Here is a 27,920-nt window from a genome sequence, read left to right as displayed (position 1 = left end):
TGATGTCCTTGGTATTTTCTTATATATAAATTCCAAATTATCAATTAGTAAAATTATGAATTGCATGTCAAATGTTGTACTTTTGAAGATTGGTTGAGAAGTTAGCATTGAAGGATAGGGAGGGACAAAAAAATAGGAAATGAGAGAGAACTAGCACAAAGAGTTAGGAAAAATAGAGAGTGAGATATAGGGAGAAATAAGAGAGACATTGATGGGGAGGAGATGGAGAGATAGAAAGAGATAGAGGGATAGTCAAAAGGAGTGGCATACTTAAAAGTACATAAGAATATAAATATCAAATGTTGTAGTCATAATGACCTTGATAAATGTGTATAAAAAATATGGAAGCATTGAAAAGAGAGTGAATATATGGAATTATAATACTATGGTTGTTGGACACACAAGATATGGAATTATCTTATCTTTAATTCAACTGTGATGTTTGCTGTAGGACAAGAATTCTCGTGTGGGGGCTTTCATAGTGTTGTCTGGAGTAAAAACTCCAAAAAAAACAGCATTCGACCTACGGATTTTCACATGCTCTACCACGCAAAGTTGGTGAAACAGCGAAAACGCTATTCTCCAATACGGCACCGGCTACGGTACAACATATTTGCACCGGCCGGATGCCTTGTACATCATCTCTGACATGTATCGATAGGTGTCAGACGTTTTACATCCTTTTTATTATTAGGATGTTTACACTGTTTTGTTGTTTATAAACGCTGGAGTCTGTAATATTAGAATATATATTATTTTCTATTTTAGATAAGCAAACAATTATATATATATGTAAATTTTAAATTTATAAAATATAGAAATAAGATAAATAAGATTGATTTTAAATAAGTAAATTTATAACAAAATTTGAATATGTTAATAAGAATGGGAGATTTCAAAAATTCAATAATTTATAAGATTTCTAAAAACTTTTCATTTATTTTATAAAATTTATTTAGTTTATTTTATTTTATAATATATTCTATGTTTTGTGTACTTCTGACTCTTTGAGTTTTTATTTTATATCTTTATACTATAATTGTGCATCATCATGTTAAGATATGAGATCATTGGTAAGATATTAGATCATGACCATTAGCTATGTTAATTTGTTATGTTTTTATTCAATTTTTTTTTTTTTTAAATTATAAATAAATTTATTTAAAATTTATATATATATATATTAGAGTTAGAGCATTAGAATTACATTAAAAAGGGTTTTCATATATTTTCTTGTAACTAAATCCTACTTATTGGATTTTCTATCACAGAACAAATAATATGGACAAATTGATGGATACATAGGGATATATTGATTAGATTGGGTTAGTGATTTTAATAGTAGGAGACATATAAGTATTTATATGTTTACTTTGTTTAGAAGAACTATCAATTTGAGGTGTAAGAGTCAAAATATAGACACCTTATCATATAAAGAGCCAAACTATATGACTACAATATTTGCATGTGAGGAGGCATTGTAATTGTAGAGATTGTGTTCAACTATTAACTTTAAGTGGAAACAGATTGTTGGTAAACAGATTTGTCACAGTAGAATTGGCCCAACGGAGTGTGTGGCAAACCGTTCACAACAGTTGGATAGGCCCTTGATATGCGGCCTTCCTCTGCGTTTAGAGGGGCAGCTCCCTCATATGATATAATTTTTGAAAGTTTTTTTGATTAAAGAATCTAAAACTTCAAAGTTCAAGAGAAAGTCGTGGAAGACGAATGCACCACACGCCCTCACAACCTTCGGTGGTTAACAAGATCGATAACAGAGGTGCTCAAGAACTACGCTTGAAAGCAACCTGTATTATTAAGCACATTCATTATCATCCGTAAACACTCGCATAGCACCATGAGAATGTCCACTACAACGTATAACAATTTGGATTTTAAAATAAGAAACGCAAAGTAGATCTCATTTCATTTCCTTGCACCAAGAAAAGCAATAGAGATTTTTCAATTCAGAGATAAAAAGTGTACATACTTTCCAAAATTTATCCCTAGATCAAAATTTCAGCATAGTGTTCCCTTATTTTTCCAAACCAAAAAGTCCCCTTACAAAGCCAAAAGGTGTCTTTATATAGACATAGAGGTTAATAACTACCTCTTCGTGGTTAATAACCACCTCCAAAATACGTAATTTTGGAAGGTTAATTAAGCTCAAGAAAATTAACCTATACAAGGAAACTTGTAAAAACAAAACTTTAGCTAGAGTTCTTAAAGATGTTTACATATACAATCATTGATTCTTCTAGCTACTAACTCTATCTACCCAGACACAATTGATCTATTTCGAAAAGCCCTGTAAGCACCTAGGATAATCATGATGGATTCATAGTTTGGAATGAACATGTTTTCCATCCTGAGTTTGGTTGTGAAGTATCTATCTTGAATTTCTTCTGACTCCCGTTGATAGGCTGAAATGTTATAATCTCCCAGCGTGACTGCAACCAGGCTAAGCTTCATCATAGTTTCAGCATTTGATACACGGTTCTCTATTTTTGAATGAATCTGAACACTGAAAGAATCAAGGAGAAACCGACAATCAACATGTTGAAGATCACTTACTGGCACCCCACTTGTGATAGTAGAGATTAATTCGTCTGTACTCTTTATTTTCAGTTGCTCCAAAGAAGCTATTAGCTTTTCGAACTCAGTGATCCCTTTGCTGATGTTTATCACCTTCCAACCAACACTTTTACTCCAGACACGTATTTGATTATCACTTGGATCAGTAATAATTTTCTCAAGAAGTAGGGTGCTCGCATCCAGCTTGGCCATTTCTCTTAATTCATCAGCTACCTTTTGCTAGTTGGATTTATCTTCTTTGCTATTTTCTAGCTCCTCAGAAATTTCATGTATCTATGTGATGGATTTCCCATATATCTCTTTCACTCCAGTTATAAGTTTTGAAGCATCTTCTATCATCCTGTTTATCCAAGCCTCGATCATCATACTATGTGCTTTTTGTTGGCTGATTCTTTGAACAACAGTATAATCTAAAATGCCATCAATACCTATTAGAACCGGTGGAGTGACCACGACTTTGGTATTAGAAGGGTTGTTGATTGAATTAATATAAGCTGTCATCACCTGAACTTGTTCTTTGAGTTGCTCTTTGGCTCTTTTCTCTTTCTTCGCCCTTTGCAACATCTGAGTGGCAATCAGTTCAAAATTTTGAAACTCTCTTTCCGCATTAGAAGGACCAAGGTCAACCTTTTCTAGAATGAAATCTGATTCAGATGCTTCATCAACATTCTTTTCAACTATAGGCTTGGCTACTTCCACACACAAATTGCCTGAAGTTTTATCAATAGCTAACCTGGACATCACCTTGGTCTTTTTGCCTTAGGAGGCTTCTGAAGAATGCTAGAGATCATATCAAATGGAGGTGGAACCATCTGTACAACTTTCTTCCTCTTCTGAAGACTATCCTGGAACCACGAATGTGTAATTTTTGAAGCTTGTACATCACCTGTTACATTTTCAGCAATCATCATTAAGTCTTCTGAATTAGATAATGGGTTATCTAGCTATGTGATGTCTATTATTGACATATCAGGAGGAGGGAGACCCAAATTAGGAATCACTGTATCCTGAGAGGATGTAACAGGGACATGCGATTCAACAATCTGAGGAGTTCTTTGATCTTTTTCACTGGATTCATTCCATTCTTGATTCATTCTACCTTTCATTCTTGTCCTTTTTCTTGTGACTATAAACTTATCTGGCTGATTTAGATCTTCTTCTCGATCTTGAGCACCTGTATCCAGTTGTTGTGTCATCTCACTAGAAGTTACCTCTATCGCCATTTGAGACGATTCCCCTATATTATTTCTCTTCTCTTTATTTTGAGATTTACCAGTTGCTTTTTCGGCTCTGACTTTACTGATCCAGTCTCTTGTTCTTTTAAGAACATAGGAAGACCTCTCCTTCAACTTTTTCAATTCAGGAATTGACCAATCAATAGGAGGGAGCTCTAGCAATTCAATTTTCTCATAATAGTCAGGATCGACCAAAGAAACCTCATCGTCATCTATGCCTGTCACATCAATGTCCAACTTGAAGTCTATTACCTGTCGTACTGTAAGCCGCATCCAATCTCTCTTCCTGACTTCGAAGTCATTTTCACAATCCTCCCAAAAGTCTTCTAGAGCCGGGAAGTGACCAAGACTGGAATTTAAATTTAATTCATTCACCGCATAGCCCTTACTGTCATAAGGGAAACGCATTGTGTAAGGATGCAAATTTATTGTGGCAATAGATCTTTCAATGTTCCTGGCATCTGATGCAGTGTCACAACTATAATATCCGATGCCGATAGGAAAAGTTATTTCATTTGTCCTCCTGTTCCTGCAAAGTTTATTGATTTGACTAATTTGCCTGCACATTTCAATTAAGACTAATTTATCATCAACAAATCTAGGTAACATCAGCGGACATCCATCATAGGCAGCTACCCGGATATAAGTAAACTTCGGAAATTGTATATAAACACTTCCATATTTTTGTACTTTCATCGCTGCTTCTGGTGAAATCCTGAGTCCAACGTTCCCCTGAATTTCCCTTACAATTAGCATGGTGAACGCATCATTCACTCTTTTGAAATGGTGTAGGCTATTATCATACTGAATTTGAGGAAGATGATTATAAATGATGGTTGTGTCATCATAAATGCCTTGTCGGTTAAGTCCTGGCCAACTTTTGGTACTTGCAATAGCATAGAAAAGGTATGAAGTCATATAAAAGTAGTCATTTTCTCGAAGTCCCATGAGCTGTCTATGTAGTGAGTCGTTGATAATTTCAGCCCAATCAATGTATTGTTTTCCTTCGCAGACCATATTAATGAATAGAAACATCCAACCTTCGAACTCGTGTGAATCTCGAAGACCAACGATCCTGCTCAAAAAAGTTACCATATTTGCCACATCTTATTTCAGTGATGATCTGTGAATGGATTTTCCTAGTTGAGACTTTCCTCTTCTTGGTTGGAAGAACCATAATCTTGCCACAGTATTTAAACATTGAGTTTGATTGGCAGTAAAATATTCCTTGGCAGTTCTTAGATTAATGTTGGCATATTGCATCCTAGTTGGCAATCGAAAAATGATAGCAATGGAGGCAGGGTCCAAACAGACAATTGCTTCATTGTTTGGTGAAAGAACTTCTCTAGTGTTGGGATGATAAGCTTTCATGCATTCCAACACTAATTCTAGGCACTGTACAGAAATGGGATGTTCGCCTGCTTGAGCCAATCCACTTTCCAATATCTTTCTAGCTAATAGAGTCTTTTCTTCATTCACAAGAGATGACTAGAAGTCTTGAAGGCAAACATTTCCTAAAATGGTATCACCGATATCTGGAAGCGTACTTCTTAAAACAGGAGCATAATTCGGCCTCTGATACTTGTACTTCATGGTTTGATTTCCAATCTTTTTCTCAAACATGCCAAGTTACAAAGAACATGAGAATGTTGATTCGAACTTGGGTGACTTAATGAGTAAAGCTTCCAAAGCATCTCAAAGCCGCAGTCCTGTCATGCTTTCCTCCCGTTTTGAATTATGAACTGGATAGCCACCTTCCACCAATCAAGCTATGGCACCAACGTTATCATTTATTTCGGGCATTATATCAAACAGATTAAGAGAAATCTCAAGTATGTAAAACATTCCGTCATGAAAGCTCTTAAAGAAGCCTTTCCTATTGACATTTTCAAGGTTGAGATAGGGTGATAGAATGAACAGGCGACACAAATACTTCAAGAAATCGCAGGCTCAGTTTGCTTTGCTTTAGACTATCTTTGTCCTGCTAATTTAAAGACAATAACGCATTCCTTTATGCATTCTGCGGTAATATGAAAATCTATTGTGAATGCATTATATGAAGTCACGTTATCAGTGGTGTGCAGCAATCAAAGGAGTGCACAACGATCAAAGGAGAAGTGGAAATCGTTTGTATTCACCCAATGCGATATACGAGAGATCTTTAACAAGATCCTTTATCTTATTTGCATGGATAAGAACAGAAATCTCTTTGAACAAGTTCGCAACACTTGAAGAAGAAAACGAACTTTGTCTAGGATAATATATGATAACGGTTATTATGTTATCATGGTCGTAGTTTTCATAGTGAAGGCAAGTTGGTTATGAATTGCCCATTATCCACAACAAATGTCGGCAGCTCCACTTCTTCCAGCTTAGAAAACGTTTTCCATCTTGGAGGAAAGCCACAGTTTGAGAATCAGTTACAAACGTGGTATGAGGTGGCACGCGTTTGATTGCTTCTTTAAAAATGTTCTTTTCTTCATAGAACGTGGCTCGTCTTCCTTGATTCTGCCGCATTTAGCATATGAAAATATCAATTTGGAATTAAGACACATGTCTCGATTAAAATCCTTCTCTCTGTGAAATCGCTTGACTTCCACCTAGGTATAATTCATGAACTCCCAGGTCATACCAGCCCAAAGCTACACATTTCATTTGAGCATTTTGTCGAATACCTAGCCTGTGTCATCCATTCTGCTGCACTTTGAATGCAAATATGTCAATTTGGATGTGATCATGTTGAATGCCTATCTGCCTGCGAATTTGCTTGGTCTCCTCTATCATGTTCGTGTTATGTGAAATCCAATCGCCAATGCGAATGTTATTTCCATGATGACAAATGGGTTTCATGATTCTGTCAAAAGGAGATCAGCTACATGCATTCTGCCCTCTGAAGCCGCCACATGTAGTAGAGTGAGGCAGAGGCGGTCAACAATGGAATCAGCATTATACTCTCTAATCCGATATAGTAAACTCGGATAGAGATCATCGTGGCCTGCTTTAATTGCTTCGAAGAGAGCTATTCACCCATCTCTATCTTTTATTTGTAGAATGTCTTCATTCATGTCGCAAAGCAAATGACAGAGGCTTTCATGTCCTTTCATGGCCGCAACATGGAGAGCAGTTTTACCCATATTATCTTATTTGGCTACCCAAATTTTCTTATTCTCCTTGCTTTTACATTGCTTGCGCAATGATTCAAATAACTTACATGCAAAGTGGTTTGGCCCTGCTCATCACAGGCAATTGGATCTGCTCGGCTCTCCAAGAGTTCATTCATAACTTTCTGTATTTCCTTGAGAGGTGTTGGTGAACAGATTTCAAAATTTGTTAGAGTGTTTCTTCTTAACCTTCAATATGCCTCCTATCTGGGCTCTTGCCTCGAAGAGGTTAATGAAAACGTGTTTTTGGACGTTATCATTAACCTTTTGAGAGGTTAATGGTTAGGAAAAATGTGTTTTTGGAGGTTATCATTAACCTTTTGAGAGGTTAATGGTTAGGAAAAACGTGTTTTTGGGTCTCTCCATTAACCTGCAATAACCTGAGGCTCAAAAGTCAGATTTCAAAAATTTCAAGTGCTGTGCAGACCTGGGAACGAGCCAATGACATGAAGATTTAGAAAATCACAAGAATTCAAAAATAACACGACCATTTTAAAGCTTAAAATCAGGCGAGTTTCAAAAATTAATCATGGCTTACAAAATTGAAGCAAATTTTATACCCGGGCAACACAGATCGAATTGGATATGATAGTTAGAGTGTCATATATTTGGTAAAGAATGTGGTGTATAATGATTGTAGATTATCTCACTAAGGTAATAAACACAAATACATTTAGTTGGTACATAAAGGTATCAAAATAACTATCATGTAAATTTCAAGTGAAAGTGTCAAGATTAGAGGTGGTATTCCCCTAACAGTATCAAGTGTTGATTAATTTTATTTATTTAATATAGACATAATATATAGTATCTAAAGATGTAGTAATGGGAAAACTAAAATGCTCATTTGTGAATTATGACATTATTTATTTAATATATTTTTTCTAGAATACTTAGGATACTATGTAAGAAAACATTGAAATTGGAAGTTACATTAAAAAGGGTTAAAAATTGGAAGTTATGAAGTATCTTTATTGTTTGTTTTGTGATGATATCAAAAATATTAAATTCCCTCAAGGAACACTAAGATTGTATTTTAATTAATTTAACCATAAAAACATAACTTATAAGACTTAAAGATGCCTAAGAAATATACGAGACATGGTAGAGGATTTGCATGCCAATATAAGATGATATGAAGTATTGAACTATAATAATAGGAGAATCATTTTTTCCACTACTGATAGCTTTGAATACCACTTAATCACTCTTGGATTTTGACATTTTATATGTTAAAAGCATGTGATATCAGATTGCATGACTCCTTTGTTATTAGTCTTAGTTTGATAGACTATTCTCAAAAGACAATTGAGCTGAATTAGTGTACTACACTCTTCAAATAATACAAAAAACGTCTCTTTAAGTTTGAGTTTTTTCCAACAAAATTATGTCCACACATAGCCAACATTTATAATGATTCTGTATTTTATGAGTTTGTTGCTTTCTAAAACAATTAAGTGGGTTCACCATTTTTTAGAGTTTTAACTTATTTTTGTCCTTTAAGCTTAAAGAGGAGTAGAATAATGAATGGATATGGCTGCATCTTTGATAGTCAAAAAGTCCAAACACAATCCACCTGCAATTTGTTTTATATCGGTGGTAAATTCTGAAAATTTAATAATAAAATGTAAATTCTAACTATAACCATAATAAAATTGAAAATAAATTTATTTATAATTTTTTTTTAAAAAAAATTGAATAATAACATAACAAATTAACATAACTAATGGTTATGATCTAATATCTTAACATGATGATGCACAATTATGGTATAAAGATATAAAATAAAAAATCAAAGAATCAAAGTACACAAAACATAGAATATATAATAAAATAAAATAAAATTAATTAAATTTTATAAAATAAATGAAAGGTTTTTAGAAATCTTAAATGTATATAAAGTATTGTTTTATTTAATAATATATAAATAATAATTAAATTTTATAATATATTGATAATAGTGTGATTATAAATATAAGAAATTATTAAAAAAAATTAATCTCCCATTCTTATTAACATATTCAAATTTTTTTATAAATAATTTACTTATTTAAAATCAATCTTAATTATCTTATTTCTATATTTTATAAATTTAGAATTTACATTAAAAATTATATATATATAATTTTTTGCTTATTTAAAATAGAAAATAATATATATTCTAATATTACATACTTAAGCGTTTACAAACAACAAAACAGTGTAAACATTGTAATAATAAAAAAGATGTAAAACGTCTGACACCTATCGGTACATGTCAGAGATTATGTACAAGGCATCCGGCCGGTGCAAATATGTTGCACCGTAGCCGGTGCCCTCCAATACTCGTCTCCTCTTTCCACGCGCCTTCGTCCGTATGACAAACGAAAAAGCTGAAAACTTTAACAGAGCACATACGGCCTTTCACATGGCTTAGCGGGCCCAGTCAGGGAAAGAGGGAAAGCGACACTCCAACAAGCTTCGGTCTGTCAGAATTTGACAGTGACGTTTGTTTAGGCTCGCTCAGAAAATACCATTTTGACGTTTTTCACTTGCTCTCAAATCTTTCCCTTACACGGAATTAAATTTATTTATAACTAGTATTTGCCTCAAAAGGAGTAATGATTAGCAAATATAATTGTTATATTATTATATACTATAGGCATGCTATTGGGTATAAAAGATTTTTGAAAGTTTCACAGTTCTCATTGCAATATCATAATTTGACTTCTTGTTGAAATTAGCATGGTCCAATTTTTCTAGGGCTTTCTTTTAGTAATTTCTTTGACACACATTAAATGTCTTCTTATTTCACCCCTAATTCATACAATTTTATAATCTAACTAAAGATTCGGTAGGTACTAGGGAGGGAGTAATGGTAATTGAACAAGTGGGTTGCAAAAATCTTAAATATTTATTTAAATGAATTTAATTATATCTTAAAGGTAAATTTGGCTAGGTTGCACATGTTGTGCAAACTTTAGTCATACAAAAAACCATTTCACTACGAGTTCATAAGTGCAACTTTTATTGTCAAGCATTGATTTTTTTGTCCCAATGGATTAGATCAGATGTAGCATTTTTTTAAATAGAAAGTCATTAATTTTTGCATGGGTGATAGTTATTTAATTTATTTTTACTTTAAATGTGTTGTTTATGTCTAATTTTTTCCAATGATATTACAAACTTAAAGCCTTCACTATATAGTAACCACTCCAGTTGAGTCTAATTTGTTAAGTTAAAAATATGATTCTTTTGTGCATTCTTGTATTTGGCCTAGGCAATATACTATTGTATTAACTCTCTCTTAAATCTAATTAATTTTCACCAATCAGGAGAAATTATTTTTAACTAACTCAAATATTTCTAAAGTTTTTAAATTTATTTATAAATTTTATATACTATAAAAATTATATGATTGACTAAGTTCTTTTGGTGTTATAGGAGCCCCTTTTTTTTGGAGGGTTCTCCATAGCCCAATTTTTTCGACTACTTTATAGATTATATCATTTAAACGTATTTTATCATATTATTGTTTAAAGATAATTATACTTTTAGTTTATTTTGTAAACACATTACATCCATTATACAAAATTGGTTGAAAAAATAAATATGAAGTCACAAAAATTATTAAAAAATTGTACTTCATATTTCTCTATTAAGAGACAAGTTATAAATTAATTTAAATTTTTTTTTCTAATTGACCTTTCATGCCTATTCAATATACTTATTAAACATTATAATACCATTGCTAGAGTATATTATCATTTAACAAACATTTTGTAAGTTTACAAAGCATAAAGTTCAATCTCTTATAAACAAATATATAAACATAAAGTTCAAATTGTTAAACAATTTATTAATTATGAATTCTCTTACTTTTTACAATAATTTTCTAACTATTGATTCAACTAAATTAAATTTGTTAAAAATATATAACAAAAAAACACTTTTATTCTTAAAGTGTAAACAAATACAATTAACTATAGTGGCAAATACCATGCCATTATGTGGCACTTGTTCCATTCAAGATTGGATGTCCTAGTAATGAAGCTCTTGCAAAATCCTATAAGTTGCATCATCAACCATTTTATTTAATCAAGTTAGCTATTCAATTGAATAAGAGTAGAAAATATGACACTGTAGCCCTCATTTATTAGATTTCTCCAACCACAATTTGCACAACAAAGGTACACTCTTTGATCTAAATGAATTTCTCACTAAAATTTAAAGTATCCCATAATCACCCAAAAGTAGCACCATATTGAAGATCTCATCAAAATAGATTCAACAAAACTTGAATAAGCTCAAAATGAGTTCATTTGCTCAAGTTATGGTTGGTCAAACTTATGGTCAAACCTAGGCATTAGTCCTAATGAAGCTAAAAATTTGACCACCTCGTAAGTGGAGGGAAGTGGCACCATTTCAAGGTACTCATAATCCTGATTCCAACACAATTTGAATAGACAAAAATGAAGGTTGTGTGCAAAAGTTATCATTGGTCAACATTTGGTTAAAAAGTAAAAATTTGACCTTTTCAAAACTATTCAAATTTGGTGTCAATAAAGCAGTCTCATCCAAAAGATTTTGTTTTGTCAAAATTTGAGTTAGGATGCAAAAGTTAGGATTGGTCAAAGTTGGGTTGACCAAGTTGACTTTTGTAGACTAGTTGACTTTTGTAGACTAATGACATCATCATGCTGATGTGGTAGAGAAAGTGGCATGCCACCTTGCACCAATCTGCGTCTGATACATGGTAGGTATGATGACATGACATAGTGTCAATTTTGTCCAATCTACGATGGGCACGTGATATTTAATGAAAAAATAAGTGAGTACCATGTAGCACCCCCATGTGATGCTATATGGCCACATGACACCTCGGAATCAGGAAAGTTGAACTACCTATACCAAATCCATACATTATGGGATTCAAATCTCTATCATTATCAATCCCTACCTTGCATAAGGCAGGAACTAATGTTTTCAATGATGGTACACAATTAATTTAAAATAGGACAAATTGTGATTTGCTAAGGTTAAAATATGATATATGTAAAAAAAAAAATTTGTGTTCTAAAATCTAATTTTCTATTAGTCTAGAGGATTTTTTCTAGGGATACTTTTATTTTTTAATTATGTAAAATACAAAAGATGCTTGTATGGTGCACAACAGAGACTTCAAATTTGAAGGAGTTAGGCATAGAGATTCAACTTAAAAGAAAATCATCTACAACAAATAATCTACAACAAGGAAAATAATTAAATAGTTGGGACTTCCCTCTAGACAAATAAGATATTCCTTTCCACCCATAATCTAACCTTTCTGTTTGCAGACCTACAATATATATAGGTAAAATATGAAACCTCTTAATCCATGAAATCTGGAATAGATTTCTATTATTACTTGATGACTAATTAGCTAAAAATATAATCACTCTGTAATTAGGATAGAAACAATTCAAAGGAATTATCTCCTAGAAAGCCAATTTTTGACGAGAAGGCTAATCTTGGCAATGGTTGGTTATTACTTGCTCCTGCATCAAACTCCCAATGAACAAAAGGCTTATTCATGGGCTCCTATCCATTAGGTCCTCAATACCAACTCCATACCTGAATAGATCATAAGCTGTCAACCATGTGGAATCTTATGGTGGATGCCCCTTCCATTTGACCAAGTATTATAGATGTTCTTTACCTCTAGTTTTCATGATGACTTTTGTATCCAAGATTAATTTAGGTTGCTTTAGAGTAGCTTTAGGTAAATGTTGCTTCCATTGCAGGACCTGCTCTTCACTTATTTTGGGAACCTAGACTAGTTTCTTGTCTCCCTTGTAAGGGTACAAATCTGCAACATTGAAGATAGGGGAAATACCAAGACCGCTTGGGAGTTCTATCTCATAAGCATTGCTAGAGAACTTTCGCAAAACTCGACAAGGGCCAATTTTTTTGCTATCAACTTGTTGCATTCTCCTCTTGGGAACCTTTCTTTTCTAAGATGAGCTAGAACCAAATCTCCCACATCAAAATTGGCTTCCTTCCTTTTCACACCAACCCTCTTTTTGTACTTAATGGTACTCTCTTCAAGTGTACTTTATACTTGTTCATGCAAATCTTGGATTGCACTTGCAAAATCTTCCCCATCAACACTTCCCATCTCTATTGGACCTAGATTCCTTAACTTGTATACTCCTCTAGAATGTATACCATACATGATTTGAAAAGGCCTCATACCTGTACTTTTGTTAGGAGAATCATTATATGCAAACTCTGCTTACGCAAGCACCAAGTCCCATTGTTTTGGATGTATACTCACTAAGCTTTGCAAGATGTTTCCAAGGCTTCTATTGACCACTTCTGTTTGACCATCAATTTGGGGATGGTAAGTTGAGCTAAAACTCAAAGTAGTGCCTAATTTCTTCCATAGAGTCCTCCAAAAGTGTCCCACAAATTTAGTGTCTCAATCAGAGACAATACTCCTAGGAAGTCCATGTAGTCTGACTATCTCCTTGAAGAACAAATTTGCAATATTAGTACAATCATTAATTTTGTACAAGGAATGAAATGATCCATTTTAGAAAATTTATCCCATGGTCTATTTGGGATTGGTAGTGGTTGATACAAACTGACATTTTGGTTGCTTCCTTTGGCATGTTGGCATATCTTACACCTCTCTACAAACTTCTTAACATCATTTCCCATACTTGGCCAATAATAATGACAACTTAATTGAGTGAGTGTCTTGTTTTGTCCAAAATGTCTTGCTAAGCTTCCACTGTGTTTCTCCTTCAATAGATTCTCTCTCATGGAACCTCTTGGAATGCAAATTTGATTGCCCTTGAATAGTAGATCCTCTTGTATCATGTATTCCATCCAAGGACTTCTATCACTATTCAAGGGACTTAAACAAGCTTCATATGCCTCTTTGATGTCCCTATCTTCTTTGTACATCTCTTTCAAGTCATCAAATCGCAATATACATACTTGAGATTCCTGCAAGATCAAACTCCTCCTGCTTAATGAATCTGCCACTTTATTAGATTGACCACTCTTGTGTTTTATGAAAATGGTAAAACTTTGTAAAAATTCAACCTATTTTACATGTCTTTGGTTCAACTTATGTTGACTATTGATAAAGTGCAAAGCATGATTGCCAGTAAAAAAAAAAAACAAATTCCTTAGGCATGAGATAATGCCTCTATTTCATCAATGCTTGTATGATGGAATAGAAATCTTGGTCATATGTTGAATATCTATTCTTTGCATCATTAAGCTTTTCACTGAAGTAAGCAATAGGCTTCCCATCTTGACTGAGGACAACATCTATAACAGTCCCAATAGCATCACATTGCAACATTGAAAAGATTCACATGCAATTGACAATGAGAACAAGTAGCCATCCAAATAATACTTAAAATTAAATAACATAACTTCTAGAATTAGACAATTACACCTATGATAAAAGCCATTGTGCTAGACGCAACACCTATTAATTGTTGTAAAGTGCTCACTTATTTCTAGCCATTTTACTTAGAGCTCATCATCAAACCATTTGTATTGTTATACAAACCCATTGAAGTTTTTTTTCAAGTTGAAGGAGTATGTTAACACTCCATGAAAATATATTGCAAATACCTCTCAACTATACATCAGAATATGAAAAGACTACAAAAATATTTGCACTAGAAGATATTTAGACAAAAATATGTACTTCAATAAAATTTAACTTTTAGGGAACTTAGAACCTCTAGCAATATATACTATGACTATGGTTGTTTAGTTGTTGTAGTCAATCTGTGCATTCCATAATGTCATCTTATTTCAAATAGAAATGCAACATTAATGATCTCCATTGTAGAACAAACACCTTTAACAAATCAAAAGATGTAGAGATTGTAGAACATCCTCAATAGTTATCATGCCTCGAAGTAATATTATTTTCCCATACTTAATCAATGTTATAACTAGTAAATGAATAGGAGGAGCCAATGCATGGTCTTTCAATGGTAATGCTTAAATAGCATATATTTTCACAAAATCCTTATAAGTGATGTTGAATCCATTTCATAACCACAACTCATTACTCAGGCATGGAATGGTGATTCATGGCATGAAAATCAAGCCTATATTGCATATTTCACTCCATCTCAAGTGCATATCAGTGTACCTAACAGGCATGTAGGTCCACAGATTGAAGGAACTCAATAATTAACAAATATTGTAGTTAATAGTAGTAGATATTTATCCTATATCTAAAATCTACAAGAGATAATCTACATATCTAACAAATCTTTCTATTTGACTCAATTTTTAGGAAATGAAATATACTTTTCAATTTAGTTTTAAGTTTAATGTATACTAACTAATATTTATTAATTTTTAAAATTTAACCAATTCAAACTAAAATATTATGTTAGAGAAAGTTGTCTCAAACTATTACTATAGTATATGGAACAATTTTTTTATTTTTATTTTTTAAATTTAAATTTAAATTCACATGATTTTAAAGCTTAAATAATAATATAAAATTCTTTTTAAATTTATTGTTGTAGCTTGTAAGATTGGGTTTTTGATAGGCAAGAGTGTATAACACAACAATAAGTTGTGAGCCTCTCATCGGGGAGGACTTGTGTTTGAATCTACTCGAGATTAACACATAATAATAATAATAATTAATATTAACAATAATAATAAATAATGTAAGCTTTAAACCAATTACCTATCCAAATAACAAGGTTGTTTTTTCATACTTTTGTCAGAATTCAACTGTATATTCACTTATTAAGTTTTAAAGTTAAATTTTAATTTTAAAAAATATTTCAAAATCTTATTACAATGTCAACAATATCTTTATAATTAAAATTGCAAGTTTACATTTGATTTTATCTTGGAATTATAATTTAAAAATATTTCTATTTATAAAATTCAAAATAGTATCCACACAATTATAAGGTTCTATGTTAATTAGCGAAAATCAACTATGCGTATAAGGAAATAAATAACATAATGTAATTTGAGATTCTCAAACATGAAGAAAAATAAGTGTACACAAGGGAAGTGAGAAAATCGATATAAAGCTAACTAACAAACATTTAGCAACTTAATTTATTTCCAACAAAAGATTGACACACCTATGTCATTTCTAAATGATGTTCTTGGTATTTTCTTATATATAAATTCCAAATTATCAATTAGTAAAATTATGAATTGCATATTAAATGTTGTACTTTTGAAGATGGGTTGAGAAGTTAGCATTGAAGGAGAGGGGGGGACAAAAAAAAGGAAATGAGAGAGAACTAGCGCAAAGAGTTAGGAAAAATAGAGAGTGCGATACAGGGAGAACTAAGAGAGACATTTTTAAGGAGGGCAATGTCTATCTAGCAAAGGATTTGCACCAGACGTGACAGTTTTTCGAATTAATTAATTAATTTATAAATCACATAACTAATTGAACTAAGAATAGACCGCCACTTGGTAGACTAATGCATCTAGAGGATCACAAGCAAGAGAAGAATCACAATGTGCTATGCAGGTCTCAGATTTTAGAATTAAAATCTTATAATTAATCTTTCTTTACTTCTTATGTCATTACGTAATCTCTTTCCTTTCTTTTAAAAAAAAAATTGAAACAAAGCAAGTTTACAAAGAATAACAGTTACACGAGGTAGCACTACACAAGGTAGATGGAAGAGAGATTCATCATCTAAAACAAATCACTACAAAACAACTAACAGCTAGCATTACATTGAGAGGACATGATGAAACACTTTGCAAAGGTCCACATGACAGTTACTTTGAAGCTGATTCACTTGATATTTCCTTCCTTTTATGCATTACCCTAATTTTTTTTCTAAAAACATGTTTTTTTGATTAAGTATAGTTGATGTTCTAATAGATAATTATTATTCTGTAGGAACGTAAATCCACTACTTTTTATCTTTTTAATTCATCTTCAATATAACTACCCATTGCACATCTACTAGTTTAGTCCATCTTATTTTTCTTTAGGTGTAATATTGTTTGGTGTAATAATTGTGAAAGGACAAGAAAACCTGTGTGGCTTTCATATTGTCACATGCCCTACCGCGCAAAGTCGTTCGGAAACGCAATTCTCCAATACTTGTCTCCTCTTTCCACGCGCCTTTGTCCGTATGGCAAAAGAAAAAGCTGAAAACTTTAACAAAGCACATACGGCCTTTCACATGGCTTAGTGGGCCGAGTCAGTGAAAGAGGGGTGAGGGAAGTTTCCTGGCTCCTTCCACATCCCTTTTCCCCACAAATACTATTTACCTACTTAGTCTTTGATATGCAAATTCAAGTCCATCTTCCCTTCGTCACACATACGGCTCAGTGGGTCGAGTCGGGGGAAGAGGGCTGGGGAAGTTTCGTCGCTCCTTCCACATCCTTTTTCCGTACAAATACTATTTACCTACTCAAGTCTTTAATATGCAATTCAAGTCCCATGTGCTCTTCATCACACCATTCTCTTGCAATCATTTCTGCGTTAAGCCGACTTTCTCTATTTTCTGTCAAAGTTTTGCAGTGAAGCATTGTTCTTTGTTTCTAATGGCATCTTCATCTAGCAACAGTGGTGCTTTTGATACAATAATACCATATGCTTCTACTTTTGGTGCATCCTCATCTGGAACCTTTTTTAGTAGAGCTGGACAAATCAAATATGCCCTTGGACAAATCAAATATGCCCTTCCAAATGATATTCATGGCATGAGAATTGCCCTTGCCGGTGGCGCTTTTGATACAATAATACCATATGCTTCTACTTTTGGTGCATCCTCATCTGGAACCTTTTTTAGTAGAGCCGGACAAATCAAATATGCCCTTGGACAAATCAAATATGCCCTTCCAAATGATATTCATGGCATGAGAATTGCCCTTGCCGGTGGCGCTTTTGATACAATAATACCATCTGCTTCTACTTTTGGTGCATCCTCATCTGGAACCAAACATCCACCCTTCGATGTCTTTATAAACCATTGCGGTCAAGATGTCAAGCATACCTTAGCCAGCAAGATCTACAAATTCCTTGATGCCACGGGGCTGAAAGTATTTCTGGACAAATCTGAGCTCAAGTATGGTGATTTACTGCCTAAAGCTTTAGAAGAAGCCATGGCTACTGCTACAATTTGTATAGCCATATTTTCTGAGCATTATGCAGAATCCCCTTGGTGTTTGGCTGAACTGGAATACATGGTCAAAACCTGCAAAACTATTATCCCCATCTTCTATAAAGTTGATCCTTCTGTTTTAAGATGGACCCTTGCTGGAGCAGAAAAAACATATATAGAAGCTTTTCGCCGGCATCAAGAGAAGAACCGATACGCCCCAGAAGCGCTGCACCGATGGAAAGAGGCACTTCAACAAGTTTCAGTCTGTATCGGCGGCATCATTAAAAGTATTGAGTAAGTACAAGAATACTCCTTAGTTTGACAGTGACGTTTGTTTACACTCGCTCATAAAATACCATTTTCACGTTTTTCACTTGCTGTGAATTCTTTCACTTACAAAATTAAATTTTCTTATAGATAGTATTTGCATCAAAAGGGGTAATGATTAGCAAATAGAATTATTGTGTACCATGGGCAAGTTATTGGGTCATTGAGAAATACTAGACAATTTTAAATGATTTTAAAAAGTTTTTTACTTGATTTTATATATGGTTGTGAATGTCAAGTCTATCATCAATGTGGAGTGTTTCTTTCTGTAATACCATCCCATGGGATTTATGTATTTGGACAATAGGTAAAACTTTATGATCATCTTGGTGTTATAGTAGCTTGTTGTGAATGTGGCATCAGCTATTGCACCCACTTAAACAAACTGAATTACTTTTCCAAGAGTTTCCTCTCCATATTTGCCCTCTCCAAAGTACTATTTATCAAATTGTTCATAAGTGGGGAGAAAATTTTCCCCTCACATACAACTATTTATAATTATTTATCATATTAAAATTTTAACTTATAAAACAATTATATTTTAGATTAATTGAGAAATATATATACAACAAGATATTTTACAATTAGTGTTAATTAGAAATCAATTGAAGTGTTCTGTCATATTGCAAATGCAAAGAGAGATCATACTAGCAAGAATAATTTTATTAATAATAAAACTCAATACAATAAACAAGAGCCTACAATATAATGGTGAATTGTAAGCCTCTTAAATGGGAGATCTGAAGTTCAAATTACTTGAGTTTAATAATAATTAATGACGGCTTCAACCTCTTATTAATTTAAAAAAAATTTAATACAATAAAAAATTACATATAATATAATTAATTTAATTATTACAAATAAAAAAGATTTAGCAATTTCATGATTTCAAATCTAGTATTTTAAAAATAAAAATAGATTTAGCTAATTCTTAAATAATTTAACTCATCAAACTAATATCTTCACAAATATTATAAATTAGAAAGTTTGAAATGTGCAAATTAAACAAAATAACAAATTTTAAGTATAAAAAATAAAAAAATATTAACATGGTTTAACTGAAAATATTTTTGTGAACTTCACTTTCTCTAGGGCTTTCTTTTAGTAACTTCTTTGACACACATTAAATGCCTTCTTATTTCACCTGTAATTCATACAATTTTATAATCTGGCTAAAGATTAAAATTAGTTAAAAGAAAAAGAAAGTTTGAGAGATTGGGTAGGGGGGAGTCATGGTAATTGGACAAGCGAGTTGAAAAAATATGAAATGTTTATTACTAGTAGTTGCACACTTTTGTGCATGCAACGTAAGTCCATAGCTCGATAATAAAATTATTATTTTTAAATATAATCTTACGTGAACAAATTAGATTATTAATAATTCTCAATTTAAGTAACATAACATAATGTTTACTAAAATATTTTAAATAGATTAATAAATATTATTTATTAAAATTCAATTTATGAAATATGCAAAAAATATCATTTAAAAAAATCTCATAAAAAAATCTATTATGAAAGATTAATAAGAGAAATAAAAATAATAATATGAAAAAATAGTAACGTCTATAACAAATATTCTATTGACGATCAATTATAGAAACTTAAAAACAATATTTAAAGAAAAAACAAAACTAATATAAAAAATAAATTAAAATGCTTTAAAAACTAAAATCTAAAACAATTTTGAAAATCAAAAGTCAAATAAATAGAAATCACAACATGAGCTAATGTGGAGATTACAAGGTATTTTTCAGAGAGAGAGAGAGAGAGAGAGAGAGATCAAAACAAGAGTTAAAAGTGGAGTGAGATAAAAATTGGTTGATAAATAATTAATGGGAATGATCTACAATGTTCTAACTTCTGGCCAAATTAGCAACTTTTCTAACAAATTGACAACTTTTATGTCAAAACTTCAATTTTGGGAAGACACTTCCCACAAATAGCCTATCGGTTAAAAATGAATTTAATTATATCATACAAAATTATGTCTAAGACCGGAACAAATGAATCTAGCTTGGTTGCATGTGTTGTGCAAACTTTAGTCATACTAAAAATATTTCAGCATGAGTTCACAACTATTAGCTTTTATTGTCAAGCATTAATTTTTTCTATCAAAGGATTAGATTAGATGTAGCATTTTTTATTATAGAAAGTCATTAATTTTTTGCATTGGTGATAATTATTTAATTTATTTTTACTTTTAATGTGTTGTCTATGCCTAATTTGCTCTAATGGGATTGTGACAGACTTAAAGCCTTCACTATATTGTAACCACTTCAATTGAGTCTAATTTATTAAAGAAAAATTATGATTCTTTTGAGCATTATTATATTTGTCATAGGCAATATACTATTTCTCTCCGAAATCTAATTAATTTTCACTAATCATGAGAAATTATTTTTAACTAAGACAAATATTTTTAAAGTTTATATATTTATTTATAAATCTATTTCTCTCTAAAATCTAATTAATTTTCACTAATCAGGAGAAATTATTTTTAACTAAGACAAATATTTCTAAAGTTTATATATTTATTTATAAATTTTATATACTATTTATATGATTGACTAAATGCTTTTGGTGTTATAGGAGCCAATTTTTTGGAGGGTTCTTCATATTCTAATTTTTTCGGCTAATTTATAGACTATATTATTTAAACATATTTTATCATGTTATTGTTTAAAGATAATTATATTTTTAGCTTATTTTGTAAACATGTTACATGCATTATACAAAAAAGGTTGAAAAAATAAATATGAAGTTACAAAAATTATTAAAAATTACACTTTAGATTTTTCTATTAAGAGACAAGCTATAATTTAATTTTAATTTTTTTTCTAATTGACCTCTCATAGCTATTCAATATACTTATTAAACATTATAATACCATTGGTAGAATACATTATCATATAACAACATTTTTTAAATTTACAAAACATAAATTTTGATCTCTTCTAAACAAATATATAAACGTAAAGTTCAAATTGCTAAACAATTTATTAATTATGAATTCTCTTACTTTCTACAATAAATTCCTAACTATCAATTCAACTAAATTAAATTTATTAAAAATATATAACCAAATAAGAATTTTTATTTTTAAAGTCAAAACAAATACAATTAACTATAGTGGCAAATACCACGCCACTATGTGGCACTTGTTCCAAATCTAATTCAAGATTGGATGTCCTAGTAATGAAGCTCTTGTGTAAGCCTATTAACTATATCTTGGACCATTTTATTTAATAAAGTTGCCTAGTCAATTGAATAAGAGTAGAAAATATGACAGTATGGTCCTCATTTATTAGATTTCTCCAACCACAAACCGTAGAAAAAAGGTAATTCTTTGATCTAGGTAAATTTCTCACTAAAATTTAAAGTATCCCAAAATCTCCTAGAACTAGCGCAAGATTGAAGAACTTGTCAAAATTGTTTCAACACAACTTGAATAAGCTCAAAATGAGTTCATTTTCTCAAGTTATGGTTGGTCAACCTCATGGTCAAACCTAGGCACTAGTCCTGATGAAGCTAAAAATTTGACCATCTTGTAAGTGGAGGGAAGGGGTACCATTTCAATGTACTCGTAATACTTATTCCAATGTAATTTGGACAAACAAAAATAAAGGTTATGTGCAAAAGTTATCGTTGATCAACATTTTGTTAAATCGGGTATAGAGGTTGTCAAAAAAGTGAAAATTTGACCTTTTCAAAACTAGTAAAATTTGGTATCAATAAAAAGGTCTTATGCAAATGATTTCGATGGCATCTGTTTTGTGAAAATCAAAATTGGGACATAAAAGTTAGGACTGGTCAAAGTTTGGTTGACCAAGTTGACTTCTGTTGATTGATGACATCATCATGTTGATGTGGTAGAGAAAGTAACATGACACCTTGCACCAATCTGTATCTAACACGTGGTACGTATGAATGCATGACATATTGACAATTTTTTCCAATCAATGATGAGCATGAGACATTTAATGAAAAAATAAGTGAGTACCACATGGCACCCCCATGTAATGCCATATAGCCACGTGGCACCTTAGAATTAGGGAAGTTGAACCGATTATACCAAATCCATAGGGTCAGTTTGGTTGGTGGAATTTAAAAAATAGGATTTCTATAAACCTTGGTTTAGCCAAATCAAGGTTTTGCAAATCTTCATTCCAATTTTTGGGATTTTACTTGAACTATTTGTTTCACTTGGAAGACACATGTGAAGACACATTTTTATGTGTAAGCTTGGAGTTGAAGGCAAATTTCAAAAAGTAGTCCAATCTATTGTTTTTACACTCTTTAAAAACATAACCATGTTTTGATTTTCAATTCATACTTGCTAGTAGGAAGTTGGAAAACCTAGTTTTGAGGCAAAATCGTAAGTTCGATATGCTAATTCCGTTTTCCCAATTTTGAAACAAATGCAAATAATTTCAAATCCAGATTTTGAAAAAGCCAATTCTGTCATCTTCCAGGAACCAAACAGACCCATACATTATGAAATTTTGAATTTTTATTCATCTTGCAATCAGTCACCTATCTTAACTGCTGAATTTGAGCATAGCTTGTTTAAATATTGTTACAACTATTTGTATCGTTAAAAGGAAGTGGTCGGTTGGAGTCGAACTCCTAACCACCGACTTGCTAAAATCATTCTTAACCATTACGCTATTAATAGCAGTTACAATATTTTTGGAGGGGCTTCTATTTAAAGTTTATTGTATGCCAACTATCCTTAGTTAAATAATGATAATATGTTAAAATAGCCCCAAAAAATAAAATAAGGCCAATTTCATTAAATGTCTAAGGGGATATTTTTAGGATTATTTTCCTAATGAGCTAGATTTGTTTTTGGTTGTGGTGGTTAAGCCTAATTATGGCTAATTTTTATGTATTAAAATGGGTTAGGAGGCATTTGGAATTCATGGGGTTTCAGATTCATAGAGAAGAAGAGTAGTGGGAGCATTTTCTCTTCTCTAGAGGGAGAATGATGTTAAGAATGTTAGCTATGTGAGAAATTAAATCTATACATTTGTGCCTATAGATCTATACTCAAATATATATATATATATATATATATATATATATATATATATGAGATTATGTTGAGAATCAAAATAATGTGATATTAATATTAATCATATTACCAACCACACATTTTATTTATCGTGAAGTGTTTGTTTTGGGCAAATGATGATAATCATGTAAATACTAACAAACCATCGTGATTGCCAAGTATGATCGGGTTCCTTCTGACCTGATTGTCTCAGAGCATCGTGACTGTTTGGCAACTGTCCACCTCCCGTGCCCTTATTTATATGATATAATCTATGGTGGAAGTTTAAACAATCAACACGACACTCAAACTCTCCTATCACAGATTAATATTTGAATATCTATTTTATTATCATTTTAGTCTTCTATTTTCCGAATTCATTAACCCTTTCAACAATCAACAACAAGAGATTATAGTGTAAGAAATTCTTCACTGTGATTCAAATCTTGCATATTCTAAATCTATTGAAATTGAGATTTACACCAATAAGAAGACTTCAACATATTAAAAATTTACATGGTATCAGAGCCAAATTGGTAGAGAAATCTCAAATTTCAATTAAAGGAAAAAAATAATGTCAAATAACGTCAGAGTGGAAGATATACTTGAAGGTGCATCAATTTTTTTCTCTTGGAAAACTCATATTACTACAATTCTAGAAGAATTGGAACTAGAAACCTACATTGAAGAAGATATCCCAGTACCTCAAAATGAATCAGAAAAACTCACCTAAAAAAGATGAAATAATAAAGCAACGAAAATAATTGTCGATTCAGTAAAGGATCACATTCTTCCCTCTATATTAGATATCAAAAGTGCATATGAAGTATTCAAGATCATAAAAAATACATTTGAGATGAGTATTTCAAGTAGATTGATAACCTTAAAATCTCAATTACTGAATATGAAAATGGAAAAAGAAGATTCTATTCAATCTTATTTCGAGAAAATTTCTAAAATGAAGAAACAATTATCGTCCATTGGAAACAAAATAGAAGATCAAGAACTTTCATTAATAGCTCTAAGAGGGCTACCAATGTCTTGGGATACCTTCATACAAGTAGTAGACAAACCTTCAATTCCTACTTTTGAATAGTTGAAAAATGAATGCATAGCAAAAGAATCAAGGTTAATTTCTAGAGGAATCACTTCAGACCAAGAGGGAGAAAATCAAGCTCTTCACACTGTCTCGAATAAATGGAAGAGAAAATTCAATAATAATAAAAGAAATTTTAAAAATAAAGATCACTCTCAAGTTAAGTGTTATAAGTGTGAGAAGAGAGACACACCTTCAGAAACTCTCCAAAGAGAGAAAATTCTAGCCTCCCTTGCTGAAACAAAAGAAAATGAAAATCAACTATACTATTTTGCAATTTCAAGTGAAGTAAATTCAAATAAAGAAACTTGGATCGTAGACAGTGGTGCATCTTGTCACATCTCTAGATTCAAAGATATGTTTGATACAATTGGAACTTATACCATTGAAGGACTTACAATTATAGACAACTCCACCTATCCTGAAAAACATATTGGAACTTGTTCTATAAAATTAAAATATGGAACTACACTTAACCTTAAAGGTGTTTTGTTTGTACCAGGTATAAAGAGAAATCTAATTTCTATCTCAAGTCTAACCGATGATGGATATCATGTCACCTTCAACAAAGACAAAGTACTATATTGGCCTAATAACTCAAATATGAAAAGTGTTATTATCATAGGGTCTAGATTTGGAACATTAAATAGATTAAGCAATATTCAAATGCAAGCCCTCAGTCATGAAACATCAAATGTTAATGAGTTATGGCATAGACAACTTGGGCACATTGGGTTTAGTTCACTTCCAAATTTAGATAAGATCACTTATGGTACTCCTAAACTAGACTCAACTCATATAGGATCATGCAAAGAGTGTGCCCTAGGGAAAATCATAAAACAACCTTTTCTCTCTAGTGAACATAAGTCAAAATCGGTTTTGGAACTAGTCCACTCAAACCTTTGTGGACCCATGCCCACACCATCTCTAGTAGGATTCCTTTATTATATATCCTTCATTGATGATTTTTCTAGGAAGACTTGGATCTATTTCTTGAAAGTCAAAGAATCAAATGAATTTCTATCAAAATTCAAAAACCTTCAGAGCATTAGTAGAAAATTAGATAGGTAAAAGGATTAAAACATTAAGATCTGACAATGGAGGGGAATATACATCTGAAATCTTCAAAAGTTTTTGCAATTCTGTTGGGATTCTTTGGGCCAGACACATTGATAACCTTCATGGTTCTTCGGGCCAGATTTTGCTGGACACCATGAAAACCCATTGTTTTGAAGTTAGAGTTATCCTTGCTCTTCGAGCCGAATTTTTCTGGACACATTGATAACCTTCATGGTTCTTCAAGCTGGATCTTGCTGGACACCATGAAAATCCATTGTATTTTTTCTCTCTTAGTTTAAAATATTATGATCATTACACCTTATTGTGTAAGTTAAATTTATTTCAATTTCCCTTGCTAAAGAGGGAGTGATAAGAATGTTAACTATGTGAGCAATTGAATCTATACTTTTGAGATGGAATTGATGAAGAATGATCTAGACGCTAAGATCATGAGAGCTATAACTAGTGTATCGAGGAGCATAGGTACATGAAATGGTTATGAGGAAGTTGTTGAATACTTGAGGTTGTTGGATCTAGTGGTGAGGATAGGTGGAAGACAAAACTAGTCAATTGGATAATTCTAAAGCTCGGCTGAAATTGAAGTATAAGATGGATGTTTTTAATTTCTTGGATACTTTGAATCTTGAAGGCTTGATTGATTGGATGGGTGAATTGGAAGACTACTTTGAGTTAGAGGATATTTGTGATCCACTCAAAGTGAGGTTGACACAAACTAAGTTGAAAAGACATTTTTTTTATGCTAAAATAATTGCAGAGAGATAGGGAGAGGAAGGTGAAATGAAAATCACTAGGTGGATATTGATGGTAACAGAATTGAAGGCTAAGTTAATTCATGTTGATTATAAACTCGAGTTTTTTAAGAGGTTACAAAATCATAAACAAAAGGATGTGTTTATAAAGGATTACACTATGTATTTTTACAAGTTAACAATTTGTTCTTGATATAGAGAACTATCTGAGAAAAAAGTCGGCTGGATATATTAAAAGAGATTTAATATTGAGGAGGAGATTGGTAAGTTGAAACTTGATTTGGTTAAGGATTCTTATCAGCATGCTCTGAATGCAGAAGATATGTTGAAGCCAGATCACTTAGTGAAGGATAAAAAGATTGTTGAGGATGAACCAAAACCTTTTTAATAGAGGAGAAGAATGGGTAGAAATGGATTTAAGGAAACTTGCTATAGATGTGGTGAAGGACAGAGATCATTTGAATGTCCCAATGCTGATAGAAATATCAGTAATAGAAGAGTTTTTATGGTGAATGAGAATGAGGACTTGGTGAATGAGCCTGAGGTGGAAGATAACTTGCTAGTTCAATGAGTCTTGTTTGGTAAGAGGATGTTGGAACCTTATCACATAAGGATTTTTTTTAGGACTTGATCTAAGTCTCATGGTAAATATTGTAATATGATTGTGGATAGTGGTAGTATTGATAACTTAGTTGCTAAAGAGACGGTTCATAAACTTGGCTTGAAGAGAGTGAGACATCCTTATAGGATAAGTTGGTTACAAAATGAATATGCATTCTTATACTTATAGGATAAGTCGGTTACGGTTCATAAACTTGGCTTGAAGAGAGTGAGACATCCTTATAGGATAAGTTGGTTACAAAATGAATATGCATTCTTATACTTATAGGATAAGTTGGTTACAAATATGCTTTGGAAGATAGGGAGCAATGTCTTGTTAATTTTTTGATTAGACAGTATGTGGATCAGGTGTAATTTGATATTGTGGGTATAAGTAGTTGTCACATATTACTTGGTAGACCTTTTTAGTATGATTATAGGACAATGCATGATTGTCTCAAGAATGTGTTTATAGTTAAGAAAGTTGGCAGAAAGTTCTCTCTGATTCCTTTGCGGAAATGTAGAACTCGGCAAGAGAAATTTGAGTTTTCGTAGGTGAGTTGAGTTGAATGATTCTTAAGGGGTAAGAGATCACTGCGAAAAGAAAACCTATGGTACATCAAAGAAGGATGTGAAGAGGTGGATTAAATAGTAGTCTTTATCTTAAAGAGATTGGTAAAAGAGAAACAAAGGCAAGAATGTACAAATCAAAGACTTGGACGACATGTATGTGAAGAACTAGTTTAAGGGTTATCTTTTACTTATTAAGAACATCTTTTCACACTTGGGGTGTTTGATGCAAGAGCATCCTAGGGTAGTCAGAAATCCTATATGTTGGAGTATTTTTTACTTTGGAAGCACCTGAGAAATATTTTTGGCAAATATTTTACTGCATTTTGTCTAAGTGAAACTACAC

This window comes from Cupressus sempervirens, chromosome 7 (genome assembly GCF_028749045.1).
Source record: "Cupressus sempervirens isolate cs-2001-9-10 chromosome 7, ASM2874904v1, whole genome shotgun sequence".
In the NCBI taxonomy this organism is placed as follows: domain Eukaryota; kingdom Viridiplantae; phylum Streptophyta; class Pinopsida; order Cupressales; family Cupressaceae; genus Cupressus; species Cupressus sempervirens.
The sequence above is the reverse complement of the archived record's forward strand: the minus strand, read 5'-3'. Positions refer to the sequence as shown.